Source organism: Desmodus rotundus, chromosome 7 (genome assembly GCF_022682495.2).
Source record: "Desmodus rotundus isolate HL8 chromosome 7, HLdesRot8A.1, whole genome shotgun sequence".
In the NCBI taxonomy this organism is placed as follows: domain Eukaryota; kingdom Metazoa; phylum Chordata; class Mammalia; order Chiroptera; family Phyllostomidae; genus Desmodus; species Desmodus rotundus.
Window position 1 is genome coordinate 131674201 of NC_071393.1, and position 15347 is coordinate 131689547.

Here is a 15347-nt window from a genome sequence, read left to right on the forward strand (position 1 = left end):
GTAATATTCATGCAAGGACAACTTTTCGTTGCTTTTAGAGAAGGAAGTGAGAGAGAGAAACACTGACGGGAGAGAGAAACATTGATTGGCTGCCTCCTGTATGCACCCAGGCTGGGGTTCATACACGCCAAGAGCAGGGGTCGAACCTGACCGGGAATCGAACCTGCAACCTTTCGGTTATGGAATGACGCTCCAACCAACTGAACTGTGCTGGCCGGGGCAACTACGTCATCTTTATATATTTTTGCCTTCCGACTGCAAAGGTCTTAGGTGTCCGTCGTGGAGAACACACAGAATGAAGGCGAAGAGAGCAGCGGGCCACTCTCCTTACCACGGTCGTCGGATTCCTGCTGTGACTGCGTCTCTTTGCTCTCCTTGCCTCTGTTTTTGAGTTTTCTTCAACTTGGCCTTCTGAGCTGCCTACTGAGGTTAAAATGTCTTCAGTCACATCCCTAACTTCTTCAGCCTCTTTTTGCTCTCTGGTTCTTATTTCTCAGAGACAGTACTTTCTGTGGTTTCTGTGGCTGTTCCCTTGGCGTTTTACATTTTTCCTACCTCTCTGCTGCAGGCTTCGCGCCAGTTCTGGCGACCACGTGTGGCGGGCGATCCGTGGTGGTCCATCCGCAGTTAAGAGCGAGGCACTAGAAAGCTGAGCGGGAGCTCCCGGGCCGGTATCCGGCCAGGGCCGGGCCTGTGGGCAGGTGTTTCTCACAGAACGTCGCTGGGTGGCCGTCTGGTTATTCTCTCAAATGTCAGCGTCTGTAGACCTTTCTTTCCTCTTGGACATTTTCCTCAAAGGGGAATTTCTGAATTTCCCCCTGGGGGTCGGGCTGTATGTGGAGAAGAGGGGGCGCTAGAAGCCCAGCTGTCACGATTCTGAACCAAACGAGGAAAGGGGGCCGCGTATCCTACCGTATTCTCTGGGCGAACTTCCTCTTAGCACCCCCGCCCCCATTTTCAGTCGGGTCTTCACTGTGCCCAGGGCTGTTGAGTGCACAATCGGCGCATGTTCACCACAGAACAGACGCTACTCAGGCTTCTCCTGGGGTGGGGGGGCGGGCCGGGAAGCACAGAGTGCAGGTGGGGAGGAGACCCAGGGGCAGGGCGACCAACCGACCCTGGCTTTAGCCCTGAAAGTCCCACGTCCTGGGAAACCCTCAGGCCCGGGTGACCAGGACAGGGGGTCGCGCTCTCAGGAGGTCTTGCTGTCCTCATGGCAACTTTCCACCCGCCCTGCTCCGTCTTCAGTCCCAGCTTACCCGCCAGACTTCAGACGTCCTCGGTCCTTCGGGCTCCCGGGGCTGGCGGCGCTCCTGCGGAGGGAACTGGCTCATTCCGTGTGGCCGGCTCTGCTCCCCACCCTTGGAAATCAATCAAATTTCAGCGCTCCGGTGTGCTGAGTCAGTGCCCACTGACCCTTCAACCGTCCGTCTCCCTAAATGTCGTCGACCTGTCTCACCGGCTGCACTATCGTGCGTCTTCTTTGCTCTCGTGGGGTCACGGCTGTTTTGTTTTGTGGCCGTCGTTCCCACAGGGCTCCCGGACCCACGTGTCTCTCTTTCCTTCCTGGCCCTGGATCCCCCCGGGTGTCCATTTTCGCTGTGTCAATGGACTCTGTGCTCTGAGGTGGACGCACACCTCCTCGCATCCCCCCCCAGCCCCAGTTCCGATATTTTATACCAGGTCTCTTCCGAAACCACGGTTCCAGACGTGTGCGATTTTAGTTCTGTACTTAAATGGATCCAATTCCTGCCACTGGGGCATACTTCTCCCTTTGTGAGCCTTCATTGGAACTGGCTGATTTCATGATAAGACATTTTTTTCAAAGGCTTGGGTTCTATATTCTCAGAGTTTCATCATGTTTGAGAATCTATCTCTGTCAGGATTATTATTACCCTCAAATAGCACCTCTTCAGGTCATAAATCTCTCTGGGTTGGACGAGAACTCGGGAGGTATTTCCCAGCGCTTGCTGGCATTGAACGTGCCTGCAGACAAGACTTGGGCCAACTAGATCTCTTCTGCCTGTGGGTGACTTGCTTTTTGTGTCCTGGTCTTCGGAGAACTCGCTTTCATCCTTGAGGTTCTGGTTCACTCAGGCGGCGTTGCACTGCTGATGGCTCCCAGGTAAGTGTTTCTGGGTCACTGTATGTACGTAGCTGTTGAAAAAGTCATCCCTTTAGAGAAAGTTTCTTGTATTATCTCTAAACGCATCTTCTGTTCTGTATGCTGAGTGCTTACCTTGAGGAAACACATCTCGCACGCTGTACTCTTCATCCGTTTTCAACATTAACTATCTCTAATTACTTTGGTCCCTTTATTTCATCGGCACTCACTGTTTCCTCGAGCTTTCCCATTAGGCCACCGGGTTTGGTCTTCAGCGTGGTTTCCGTTCCTTGCGTCTGAAAGTTGGTCAGGACTTCACCGCGGGGTTTGGCTCCACTCTCTTCCCTCAGCTCCCAGCAGTCTCCCTTCCCGTGCTCCCTTGTTTCATTACCTTTGTCTCTCTGCTCTTGTCTGGTGCGGTCGCTGTGCTCGTTAGCTACCCAGTAACGAGGGGTGTCCTTCTCTCCCCAGAGTTCTGTCCCCCTGTCGGTCGGGACCTTGGTCTCTCTCTCCCCCTGCCCCCTTCGCCTGTGGACCGGTGCACGGGCTCAGGTCATGATTGTTGTGATGTCCTCCTCCGGGGCAGCCCTGCCAGACATCGGGTGCCGCGTTGGAAGGGACCTGAGGAGGGACATGCCCATGGGCAGGGGGGGGCCTCCCAGCTTCGTTCCCACTGTGATTGCAGATGGGTTTGCTTTCTGTTCCAAGCTGCCGTCTGTCAACTCTTTAATAACTGGGCTGAGGCCGGGGCTGGGGGACCGTTCAGTCTCAGGGCAGGAGGTCTTTGTCGTGACTCGGGGGCGCCACCCCTTCCCCTGCCCCCCCGGAGATGAAGGCCTCTGCCTGCATGTGCATCTTTGGTCGTGGGGGAGAAAGTCCCATGACAGGCTTCAGAGGGTCCCTGGTTTGGACTGGCCCTGAGGCCTCCCTTCTGTCAAGTTGTGGGGCCCTGCTGATGCTCTTCCCTCTGGTCTTCCTCCTCTCTGGACCAGGGTGGAGGCAGAGCATGGCCAGTGGGCTCCTGGGGTGGGGGCCTAAGGACAGGCTGGGACTGGGGCAGGACGAGGGGCTAGGGGCTTGGCACAGGGATGTTTGAGGTGAGGGCGCGGTCCACCCTACATGAAGCACTGCCAGCACCTGTTCTGACTTGGTGTTTTCAGCATCCCCCTGTGTGGGCCCCATCACTGAGAATGGTCCATGGGTGCTGAGTGAATGGGCACATTCTGGGTCTGAGAGAATTCCCTTGAGGGGCATCACTGAGGTGCTCTGGAGCTGCAGGGGGACAGAGGACTGACCCCAGCCTGTGGCCAGGGGGTGATGTGCTGGGGGGCAGGACGAGCCTCCCACGGGCCTCCCTTCCGGAGTTCTCTGAACTCAGGTGCCACGTCCCCCATCGCCCAGTGTGACCCATCGCCTCTCTGGAACCTTCAGGCCTCTGCAGGCCCAACAGGGGCCAGAGTCACCAATAGGTTGGAGGGAAATGATGGTCACCTCCGGTCCATTGGACCTGCCTACAGACAGGGGGACTGGTCACCCTGGTATTCCCTGTCGTTACAGACCCCAGCTGCCCAGGCTGAAGAGGCATCTGGCAAACCTCCCTGTTCTCTGAAATCGGACTCTGGGCTTGATGCTTCTCCCACTGGGAACCCATTCCAGACCCTCACAGTGAGAGGTGCCCCCCTCAGGTCTCCCCTTGCCCCTGCTTTCTCTCCTCCACAGCACTAGTTGCTCTGGCCTGTAACTGCCCGTCCATGTGTCTTGTCAACGCCTGACCCGTGAGCTTCTCAAGTGCAGGTGCCGCATCTCATTCACCCAGTGCCCGGCACATAGTAGGTGCTCACTAAATGCCTACTGAACTCACGAATGGCTTCCCGGAAGGTCCATAGATCTTGCCATCTTCACCGGCGTTTGTCCTGTCGCCCACACGCCAGCATTCACACACACAGGGGCACACCTTTAGCGAGCGGGCGAGTTTCAGGCTGGTAGGATCCATTCATAATTACACAGTTAAGTAAAATTTATGTTTGGCGGAATTAGCCGGGCTCCCTGAGGGCAGCATAAACCAGAGAGACGCTCCGTTTCAAAGTCCCCGCTCCCCGTTTAAAACAGTGTGCCGTTCTTTTGTGGCAATGGTTAAGCGCTCCTGGAGGCGCACGGAGGCTTATTTACTGATCCACAGATGACGGATGGCGGATCCCTGCTTTGTTTGGAAGGGAAAACTCGAACAGCTTGTCTGCACCTCTCCACTCGGACATTAAATCAACATGACTCTATTAGTGGCCTTGGGATGCCAGCTGAGCTGTCTCTGAGCCTGTCACCGTGATGTCTTCATCTGTAACCAGAGCAGACGTGAGCTCCTGGCAGCTTCAGGAGGTGACAACAAATCCAATTAGCTCCTCTCCACGGCGCCACAGTATTGCTGCGAAGCGGCCTGACAGGGAGGGCGGCTGCAGTACCCCGCACAGTGGGACATGGCGTTGGAGAGAGAGAGAGGGAGAGGGAGAGAGAGAGGGGAGGGGAACAAAGGGACCGAGCTTCGTTGTTGGAGGGACTTTCTGTGAGTGGAGAGACCTCGTGCCAGAGCAGCTTGCCGCGGGCCAGCCCCTGGGTCCTTGGATGGTTGACGAGGCCGCCAGCAGCCCGGCACATGGAGGGAGAGAGTCGATCCCACGTTGAAACCTTGCTTGACTGTGACGCTGGGTTTCTCAGGGCACAAGTCCCTCCCCTTCTTCCTCTTCCCGCTCCTCTGCTCTTCCTCAGCTCCATGCATAGGCCAGAAAAAAACAGAACTTTTGGTGCTGGTGGGAGGCGAACATTTGGTATTTCTCTTGGTCAAGCTGGGTGCCAAGAGACGGCTTCTCTTGGAAGTGAGTGGAGGTGGGGGCGGGGGCGGGAAGGCGGCAGGGTGGGGCGACACAGCCAGGGGAGGAGGTGCTGGAAGGACACAGTGGAGTGGAGAGTGGAGGACGGGCTCACACTTCAGGTGGAGGAGGAGAAGGCTGCGGGCGAGGCCTGCCTCTTGGCTCTGCGTTTAGGTACTGGGGCGGGTGCAGGGAAAAGGGAAAAGAAAGGAGCAAAAGCACAATTTCCACAAAAAGCACAAACTCAGAGCAGCTCGCCAGCCTGGGAGTTCACTCAAGTTTCGGGGTTCCCGAGAGGAACACAATGTTCACGATTTCTCGGGTCATTTATTTCCTGGGAATGATGCCCCTGCAGGCTCTGGGACGTTTCCAGCCTTCCGCCAGGCCCGGGCGCCCTTTCCGGAGTCAGGCATTCTCTGTGCTCTGAGAACAGCCACGAACAGAGGAGAAGAGGGAGGTGGGAACTCGGATGGCCTGGTGCAAGGGGACCCTTGAGATGAAGGATGCAAGGGTTTGGTGGAGAGGAGCCAAGAGAAGGGGGAATGGTGGAAGAAGCGAGCGGGCCTCTGAATAGTACCTCGGATTAGATGTAGGTGGCCGCCCTGCACAGCCCCTCCTCCCTTCCCCAGGGTAAATAGGTTGAGGGACAGGGCAGGGTGTGCAGGGGGGAGGTGTGCTGGAGCCAGGAGGCCTGCCTGAGATGGCCAGCTAGCAGGGTGGCCTGACCCACTGCACTCACCCTCTCTGAGCTTCTAGGTTGCTGCCCATTAGCAAGAATGAAGACCAGAGCCCTCCCGAGGCTGCCTGGAGGTAAGCCCAGCGAGAACACCGGTTCTTTCCCTTTCTGGTTCTTTGGGGAAGACTAAGAGGGGGAAACAGGCCCCTGCCTGCAGAAACCAGGCCTCAGGAATGCCTCCGGAGTTTTGACCACATGAAATGGGCCAAAGTCACTTCCAGGAAAGGGCTCAGTGCATGGACTCCTTCCCACGAGAGGCGGCGAGCAGGCATTGCTACCGGCGCCTGCCAGAGCCAGCAGGAGCGTAGTCAGTGGCTAGTGGCTGGCAATGCAGGGGTCTCTGCTGCCAGCGAGTCTGTGGGGCTGTCGCTTTCTGCCACAACCTGGCATCATCTACCTGTGGGGGGCTGGCAGCAGTAGGGCCCTCCTGAGAGCGAGGGGTGGGGAGAGGCAGGGAAGAGGCGAAGGAGCTGGGAAGCGGTTCTGCGGTCCTTCCTTCAGAAGCAGGTTGTTGGGAATGTACACCGTCACAGCCCAACTCACGCCAGATTAATTGGGCAGGAGATGGAGGCATCTGGCAGTGGCAGAGAGCGACCAAAGATGCCGTGCGCGCTGGAGCGCCCAATGGCGTTTGGAACCAGCCCAGCGCTGCCAGGCACAATTATTTTCAGCAATGTCTTTCTGCCACCGGAACTTAGGCCTGCGGACTTGGGCACGCGAGCTAAGTGCCAATTTGCGAGCTCACAAATTGACCCAATCCTCGATGCAGGATGTTGCACTGGGGCTGACTGGCAGGGAGAAGGGCCGCCGCCCGCTGCCACGCTGTGGCCAGGCCTGGGTGGAGAGTGTTCTTTGTGCGTGTGTGCGTGTGTGTGTGCGCACACGCATGGAGGTGGGGGGTGAGGGGCTGGGGGTGGCCACGGCCCAGCTCACAAAGGGTCATGTGGGCCAGTGGGAGGAGACCTCACTCATCTCAGCTGCCATTCCCTCCAAAGAGCCAGGCTTGGTCCTCTAAGGCTGTGTCCGGTGACACTGTACCAGTTGCTACTCTAGTTTGCAATTTGCACAACAATCCGTGCTTTATCTTCGAGTATCATGAGAACTTTGAGCGTCTGGAGAGAAACAGTGTTTGGTCCCGTGGATTCCGCGATTCCCAGCACAGTGCAGAGGAATGTGTGACCCTCAGGTGGTGCAGCTGGAGTGAGTGGCCGTGGAGGGGAGAGATCTGACCAGGTTACCTGCCGCCGTGTGGGCAGGGACGGAGGACAGGGGGCCCCGCACCAGGCAAACCACAGGGTAAAATGCTGATGGTCCAGGTAACAGACGAGGAGGCTCCCACTTTGGCGGAGGAGATGGAGAGAAGGTGACGGTGAGAAAGGGGTAACAAACTGAATGAAAGGATTTGGACACTTTCTCAATGTGGGGCACAAGAAGGAAGGGGTCGGGGTGACTCTGCAGTTCCTGTTTGGGTGATGGGTGGTGGGCATACAGGCGGGGCAGGAGCAGGCATTGGGAGAGAGGGGAGGTCAGCCATGGGCATGCTGAGGTGGCAGAGGTGTCCGTGGGACATCCAGGTGGAGAAACACATGGGCTCCAGGGTCAGGACCTGCAGGAAGTGACGTGGGTCATCGGCTGGGGCCGTGGAGGAGCGAGGCCAAAATTGCCGGAGAGAGTAGAGAGGAGAAGAGGCCAAGGGGTAGGAGGCTGACTCAGAGGGTGGGGAAGAGGAACAGGCTGGGAATCCAAGGGACATGGCCAGAGAGCAGGTGACTGTGAGGGTCAGTCTGGAGCCAATGAGCAGAGGGTTCTGGGGAGGAGATGGAGCCGCCAGAACAGCTGCCTTTGGGTTTGGTGGTCCCTGGAGGCCTGGGTGTGAGCTCTGCGGAGGGAGACTGGGTGGGGTGCAGGCAGATGGCAGTGGATTGGGGGCCACAGGGCACCTCTTGCTTACCACTGTGTTGCCACTTAGAACCGAGGATCAGCCTTGTATCTGGGGCCATGAGAGCCTCGGGAGGGGAGGGGAGGAGGGCTGGCAGTGGCCTTTCCTAGGGCACTTATTCCCAGGACTGGACAAGAGAGCTGGGTCCTAATCTGGGCTCTCTCCCTGCGGCGAGGACATGTCTCTGAGCTTCCGTCCCCTCAAGCTGGAGATGACATGGAGATGAAGTGAGACAAGGTATACACTGTAACGTGAGTCAGAGCCCGCGACGTCGGCTCTGCTCCTCAGAACACACAGTAGGGTGGGTACTACTGTCCCCCATACTTTCCAGATGAGAACCTGCAGCTCAGAGAGGTGAAGGGACTTGTACACAATCACACAGCCAGGAAGTGGCAGGATTTGATATCATGCAGCCTGACTCCAGAGCCCAGCGCTGAACCGTGGGAAGGGCCCCCCCAGGGGCGTGGCCATGTGCTGTTCCTGAATGAACACTGAATCGGCAAATGCACAAGAAGGAAGAGTCGGCCATATCCTTCCAGGTGGAGCCGGATGGTCATGGGAGCCCCAGGGTTTAGACGGAAGTCCTTCTCCCCAAGGGCTGTGGCGTGCCCTGGGTCCTACAGACAGTCACACAGTCTGCTCTGCCCGCGGGGCCTTCTGGGGGGAGGCACAGCACTGGCACTGCCACTTCCTGAGACGTAAGAGGGCCTGGCAAAGCCACATCCTTCCCTGGGGGCTTTGCACTGTGTGGCCAGTGTCACCTCACCTTTCCATTCTCCCCCAGCTCCCTTCCCCCCTTCCTTTGTGAACCGCGTTTCACTATGCCCTCCCTCATTCCTCCCACCCATAGGGTGGCACCCGGGAAGAGCCTAGGTGAATGACAGGGTCGGGGTCAGGGGTGGAAGGGACCAAAAGGCCCTCTGCTGTCACATTGAGCTAAGAGCTGCAGGCGGTGGGGGTGTGAGTCAGGGGCTGGGGAGCGTGAAGGGCAAGGTGAGGGGTCACAGGGGGCTCTGCAGAGGTGGTATTTGGACTGGGTCTTACATTCCCAAGGTGGGAGCCTCATGCAGGTGTCAGACACTGTGCAGAGGGGCAGACACATTGGTTGCACTGGGGGAGCTGAGAGCAGCTGGCACAGGATGGGTCTACCTAGGTGTGGCCTCCTTTGCACCTCCATCCTGCTCACCTGGTCCAGGCTCCCACCCCCTTTAGCCGAGAACAAGGACCATGCACTTCCACCCTGGGGAGTTCTTCATAGGGTTATTGTCCATGAGGAGAATGCCAACAACACATTCCCAACCCCCCACGTCCGAGCTAATGCAGATGTGGAATGGCGATGGGGACAGGGCTTATTAGGGGCAGAGTCTGGTCGTTATGGCGGGTCTTGGCAAGAACAGCTCGGAGCCCAAGAGGTCAGGGAGCGCTGGCAGGAGACCCCACAGGCAGGCTCTGACCCAGGACTGGGGAGGCCTGTGCTCTCCACACGTTCTCTGAATCTGCTGTGACTGGGGCCCCAGGGCCTTTGTATGAACTCTGCTCAGGAGGGGCAGATAGGAGAAGCCCTAAGACCACAGCAGAGTGGATGCTCCAGGAGAGGAGCGGAAAGTTCCAGAGCAACTTCTCACCAGGTGGGATTGTTTCAGGTGTAAGCTCCGTGACGGCAGGAGCCCCGTTGCTGGGGTCCCTGGTGCACCCCAGTGCCGTGTGTGGCACCAGACACGTAAGAGGTGCTCAGTAAACCTTCACCGAGTGGGTCAGAGAATGAATGGCCACCCGTTTAGCCACTGCCACCCATTTGGGTAAGAGCAGCAGCTGCTTGGCCCGTAAAGTCTCATGTAAGGCCAAGACCAAGTTCATCCAGACAGTGGCAACGGCCTGACCTTCTTGGCAAAGGGGGCACATTGCCGGAATAAGCAGAAATAAGCAACAATTACGAAATAAAGCCAAGCATTGAGCTTTTGTACGCTGTGTGTGCGGGAGCGCCCATGGGAGGGCGGGGCCTGCTTCAAGCCATGTAGCCAACGTTCCTTCCACTGTCTACAAACTCCCCTTGGCCAGTTTCCCCCTGCATCTTCCTCCTTCGTGGCTCCTCTCGTCAAGTTTATATTTTTATTTTGAAATTATTCTCTGCGTTGCCTCTCAAGTGCCCAAACCGGACCCATGCGTCCACCCCTTTTTCTCCCCGAGACCCCCAGCCCCACTCCACAGCCATGCTGTTCCTCAGCCGCCAGATCTCATGCAATCAAGGTGCAGCCACTTGACACACACAATACAGAGCGAGACACACATGGAAATATGTGCAAACAACCCGTGACAGTATTTTGCATTTAAAACTTTTCCTTAAACCATACCCCACTGCACGTTTAATTCTGCGTGTCATTTTTGTCCCATCAACGTGCCCTTTGAGCCACCCATGCTGTGAACAGACGTCTAGTTCATCTTACAAATCTCCGTCCAGTTTTCCAATGCACAAACAGGCCACTTTCCGTCTGTGTCCTCCAGGGATGGGTGTTTTCATTTTCGATTTTGCCGTAACGGACGGCGCGGTGATGAGCACTCCTGTGCCTGCCCGTTTGTGTAAGAGTCCCCCCAGGTCCAGGGCGCACCCTGAGACCTGGGGTTGCTGCGTGGTGGAGCGTGTGTATGTGGTGGATGGGAACACAGGGCCACACGATTCCACAGCCCCTCCTGCCGCTTGCGTCGTGGCTGGCCTTGGGACTTGCTTTGACCACCAGACTCTACCTCTTGATGAAGGGAGCCCTATCAACTTGTGTGACCTTAAGCAAGACACTTGCTTGGCCTACTCCCAGCCACCAACAACTTGGTTCCTCTTCCCTCGACTGTCCCAGCCTGTCTTTAGGGCCAAAGGTCCCCTCCAGCAACAGTGGTCGTCAGCTCAGCCGCATCTCCCTGGACCAACCATCCAACAGGGAGACAGGTGTGAAGGGGAGAAAAGAGACAGAGCAGGTGTTAAGAGTCCTGTCGTGCCTCCCATCTGCCCAGGCGAGGAGAGGCCTGAGGTGGGGGCTGGCCATGGGGTGGTAGGGGGAGTGTGGCCCTGTCTGCCTATTTCTAGGCCTTTCTTCTCCAGAGAGTTCTCTAATCCGCTCTGCACACGAGTCCTCAAGTGTGATGGGGCTCCCTGGGAAGGCAGGGAGAGCCGGGTCAACGCCCCCTACGTACTGGCCACAAGGTCAGCTGGGCACCAGCTCACCCTGGTGTGCAGCTGTGTACCTCTTTGGGGAGAAATTAGAGGCGTCTCAATGGAGACGCATCTTGGAAGGTCTATTTCTGTAGCTCCTTAAAACCCTCTTGGGTCCAGGCAGATATGAGATTCAGCCTTTGGCGCCTTTCACAAGCAATGAGTCCAGGCTGTCCCAGAAGCTCCCAAAACACACCAGTCTGTGCCCACCAGGCATCTACCCAAGGCCACAGGGGACACCAGGCTCAGAGAGCAACCCCGCCACACACGGTCACATCACCTGTGACAGGCAAACATGTTACCTCTGCGCCAACAGTAGGGCCCAAGCAAGACGTCACCCACAGCACAGAACACCAGGACACCCGCCCTCCTGCACACAGGACACTGAGGGCTCTGTTCTGTTTGGAAGTGGGACACGGCTATTACTCTCTTACTTTTTGCACGAGCTTTGGAGAGATTACAGTCCTGACACGTGTACCAAGTCTCTCCCCCGCGTGCACTGTCTTCTTCGCCTCCTGCCCAGTTCTGGCTGTGGTGTGCTCAACACGCGCCGTCGGACTCTGCATCTCCTTGTTTCCATCCCAACCATTGAAGCCCTCCCGGCCCCTGTCCACCTCCCCAAGGTCAAACGAGGGGTCAGTCAGCTTCTTCCCAACTATCTTCTTCAACTGCAAGTCCCTCCCTCCCTCCGTCATCCACACCCCTGCACAGTTCCTGGGCCGTACATACATCCTCCTGGGGGCAGCCTGTTGGCGGTGCAATAATTAACCATCAGGCCTGGGAGCCAAGGGGGCTCACAGCAGCAGCAGCTGACCATGTCTGGTGCCCCTGGTAACTGTGTTCGGATCGCTGGTCACGGAGACTGGAGTTCCGAGCTGGTGCACCTGGGAGGAGACGTGTGTGTTTGGGGGAAAGAGATGTGGTCGAGCCGCCTGTCAGGGCCTTGGAGCCAGTTTCTCAGTGACAGATTGATGTGGGTTTCCTGCTGCCTCTTCGGAAAGATTCTGTTCCTGAAGGGAACACCCATCATTTTTGGAAGGTAGCCTCCGGAACCCTTGGTGGAATTTAGGACTTTGTAAGCTGTGATACCCAGGTGTCTGGTTTGGGCCAAGGGCCTCCTCACTATCCATGTTCACCCCCCCAGTCACTTCCCCCAGGGAGGTGCTCCCCTCCTCCTGTTTCCCAGACACAGGGATCCTGACTGGAGGGCTGGGACGGGTGGTTACCCTTTCTCTTCGGGAACAGCATGCCCCAGGGGCACTAGGAAGACCTGGATCAAGCTCCCAGTCCTCTCTACCAAGGCCCTTGCCTGTCCCCCGGGGGCTCTCCAGCCCCTGCAGGCATCCTGCAAAGCACCCAGGACGCCTCTCCATAACTCTGCCTCCCACTCAGAAAAGCACGTGGACCTGCGCTCCTGCCCGCAGAGGTGCCATTCCCTCCACCCCAGTGCACCTCATTGTTGGAAGCTGTGCTCTCCAGAGCCCCAAAGAGAACCATGGCACCCTTCCACCCTGGAGCGCGTCCCTGGCTCCTTCCCTTCACACCCCCTCCTCCTCCCTGCAGGCTCCCATCCTGAGGCTCTGGGGAACTTCTCCTGTGGCAGCCCCCATGGCCCCACACGGTCACCTCTGTCCCCAATGCCCGGGACCTCTCCGGCTCCAGGCTGGCCCGGCTGGCCTGCAGGACTCTGCCTGTTCACTGGCCACCTAACTCTCAGGCTGCCATGGCTTGCTGGCCCTTCCCCTTCCCCACAGTTCCCGCTGGGACTGCCAGACTCCACGCTTTGCAGTTGGCTCCACATTTCCTAGAGTTTCTGGTGATTCTCCCCACAAAAGCCAGGAGATATTCTTAAGGTGCAGTCTGTGTCCACAGAGCACCCCTCCCCTCCCCTGTAGCCTTTGTGCCGACTGTAAGATGCACACTTGACTTTGAATCTTCCTGCCTGCCTTTCTGACACTTTCAAAGCCAAGCCAGGCCTTCTTGTTAGGCTGCCTCCTCTGGCTACTGATCTGGCTGCAGACAGAGTCAAGGTGACACGTCTGGCCCTCCCAGACGCCTTCTCAATCTTCATCTCGCGGTCTGGCGCAGGCAAGACGCAGGAGGAGGGAATCTGGAGCCAAGGTAGGAATGGACAGAGTGGGGAATGCTGCTGGAACAGCTCAAGGAGGCCTGGGAGGGGGGCAGGGTTGGAGGTGGGGCTGCAGGGGTTTGGGGGCATGAGGTGTGGGGGTGGCTCCTGGCTCCTGCAAGGCCTGGCAGAGGGCACAGAGAGCCCAGACAGACAGACAGTGCGGAGGGTCCCATGGGGAGGTCCTGCTGGCTCTGGGCCCACCCAGCCCGCCTGCCACGTGCACAGGTCAGGCTGTGCCTGGCCGCCCACAGGCGCCTGAAGCTCCGCCGAGCTGCAGCCGTGGGTGGGAGCTGGAGCCCACCCGGCCAGCCGGGGGAGGAAATAAAGAACCCCTCTTGCCAGCGCGTTCTTCCCGATCACAGTTTTGGCCCTGCCCCCTGGTGCTCACGCAGCGCCATCTGGCTCTCTCTGCTGCAGCCCAGCCCCCGCAGGCTCCCGCCTGCCTTCCGGGAGGGGCCCTTTGCTGTGAAAACCCAGGTCTGGGGGAGCAGCATGTGGGGAGTTCTGGGGCGGCTCCCCAGTCGTGTCCCTGGCTGGCCTTTGCTGGCTCCTGCGAGGGTTAGGCCTCGGTTCCCTTGCAGAGTCATGCCAGGAGCAGGCAGGTCCCCATCTCGCATCTCAGCTCAGGGGAGCAGAACACTCCAACCATCTTGGGGACCCCCGAATGCCACCTTTGGGCATCAGTCTGCAGCGAGCACAGTCGGCACCCCACTTCATGGACTGACAGCTTCTACGGATGCCTCCCTCGCACACATTCCCCCAATTTTATTTTGAAGAAAATAATAACAATTAGCAATTCCTTTGATAGTTCCAGGAAAAGAATAATTTAAAGGGACAGGCACGCCGGAATTGCCCCTCACATCCTTGCTTGGAGGTGGGGTGGGAGACACCTGGGAAGGAAGAGAGAGTCCACCCAGCTTGGACTTGGGGGGTCACACTTGTGTCACTGCTCAAAGGCCACCAATATCCCCAGGCCCTGAGCTCAGGGGTGGCCGGAGGGGTTCAAAGGCTCACTCCAAAGGTGCTAACATAAAAATCGACAGACAAGCTAACAGATCAGACACGACACTTCAAAGAGGAGAAGAGCCACAGGATGAAGCCTTGCGGCACTCCAGTCCCCAAACGCGGGGACACAAAGCACCTCCGTGCCCGGGGCTGGGCTGCAGTCGCCACCAAGTCCCAGCCCAGAGCCGGGCAGGGCCTTCAGGGAGCACATGGCCCGTTATTGCGCTCTGCGTGCTGGAGCACTCGGAGGGGCTAATTAGTGCTTTTAATATGCAAATCAGAGCCTGGGCAGATTAAATCTAAGGAAAAAAAAAACCAGCTGGTGAATATGTTATTTTAATTATTACTCCAAAGGAAATATGGGCCTGGCTGAAGAGGAGAGCAGGCAGGTGGGGAAGAAGTTTTGGTGGGAGGACCCCTGGTTAAGGGGAGAGACCAAGCTGGGAAGGGACTCGCAGACCTGGGGTGGGGGTGAAGGCCCCAGGAGGGGACTAGAGACCCACCTGGCTCTGCAGGCTTTGACAAGTCGCTTTTTCCCCTGGGGCCTCAGTTTCATCTTTGACAGTATCTGAAGCTTGGATAAGATAATTTCACCCATCCATCCATTCATTCATTCATTCATTTGTTCAACAGATATTTACCGGCCACCTGCCATGGGGCAGGTGCTAAGCCAGCAGCCAGGCCCCATCTTAATGGGGCTTCCATTGTAGAGGGGAGGCTGGCAATCAACAAGCAACACACGGATAAATAAAACAACCTCAGGGGATGGAGGTGCTGAGAAGGGAACCAGGACACTGTTACAGAACACGATGAAAGACAAGTTTCTTTGGACAGGGTGGCAGGGGCGACTCCTCGTGAGAGATGCCACTGCAGCTGAGGTCGGGAGGACCAAATGGAGCCAGGCATGTGGCAAGCACAGTCCTTGGCCTTTCGGACAGCCCTGGGTGTCCCTGTGGCACTCCCGTCTGACACTGGGATCGTTGATCGTTGATCCTGCTTTGGATTATGGGAAATAGAGGAGCAGGGACATGACATCCTCAAAGTAAAGACAAAAACCCAGGTGAGCTGATCCTGACTCAGTTTCTCTTTTAGAACTAGATTAAGGAAGGAAAATTGGGGAGTCTGTTTGCCCTGGTCCTCCTCATCACCTTAGCCCCAGAGACCCAGTGGGTCTATTGTCAGGGAGGTGGGCGAGGTCTGCACAGAATCTCCCTTCCGTGTGTGTCTGCACACGTACGCACACGCATGTGTGTGCAGCAGGTGTCCTTGGCTAGAAACATAACTTTCAGGTCTGGCATCCTTGGGAACTCCAAGACGTTCTAACAAGTTCTTACCTTCCAGCTGGGAAATGGAGCCAAAGGGAGCTCCC